Source organism: Saprolegnia diclina (assembly GCF_000281045.1).
Source record: "Saprolegnia diclina VS20 unplaced genomic scaffold supercont1.15, whole genome shotgun sequence".
Taxonomy (NCBI): Eukaryota; Oomycota; class Saprolegniomycetes; order Saprolegniales; family Saprolegniaceae; genus Saprolegnia; species Saprolegnia diclina.
Genome location: NW_008246082.1, coordinates 410,924 through 411,492, shown reverse-complemented (window position 1 = coordinate 411,492; position 569 = coordinate 410,924).

Sequence of the window (569 nt, the reverse complement as noted above, 5' to 3'; positions counted from 1 at the left end):
CATTAATCGTCGACCGAAATTTGATCTTTTGGCTAAACGCAGCATGATAAGTGGCGTTTTTCTAGTCGTGTGGCACTGAATTGCCTGTTTCAAACATCTTTAAAAGCTAGAAGGACTCAACTCATTCAGACGCATCACGATTGGCTGAAACAGCCAACATGATCGCACCCAATTGGTCAGATTCAAACACGGATTGACTACTGACGTGGCCATCCTCAAGCTCGACAAACGCCGACCGTCTCCTCGGTGACCACGCAACGTCGATCCACTCGCTTCCCCAGCGCTAGTTCCCGCTAGGAGCACACGCATGGACGGCGCACCTCGTCGCCACCGTGTGCATCGACAAGTGGCAGCGCAGATCACATCATTGCCACGATCTGCACGTCCCATGCGCTCGGTGCGACGCACTGGCAAACGTGCTTGGTCATCTTGCGGTGAGGCCTTGACATCGTGTAGTGGGGCAGCTCTGACCAATTCTGAGATTGGGTATCGGTATCAATCGAGTGTTGAACGTGCAGCCGCGCCCGGACGGATATCGCGCCGGCCATCAACGGCGGCACGTGCCAGCT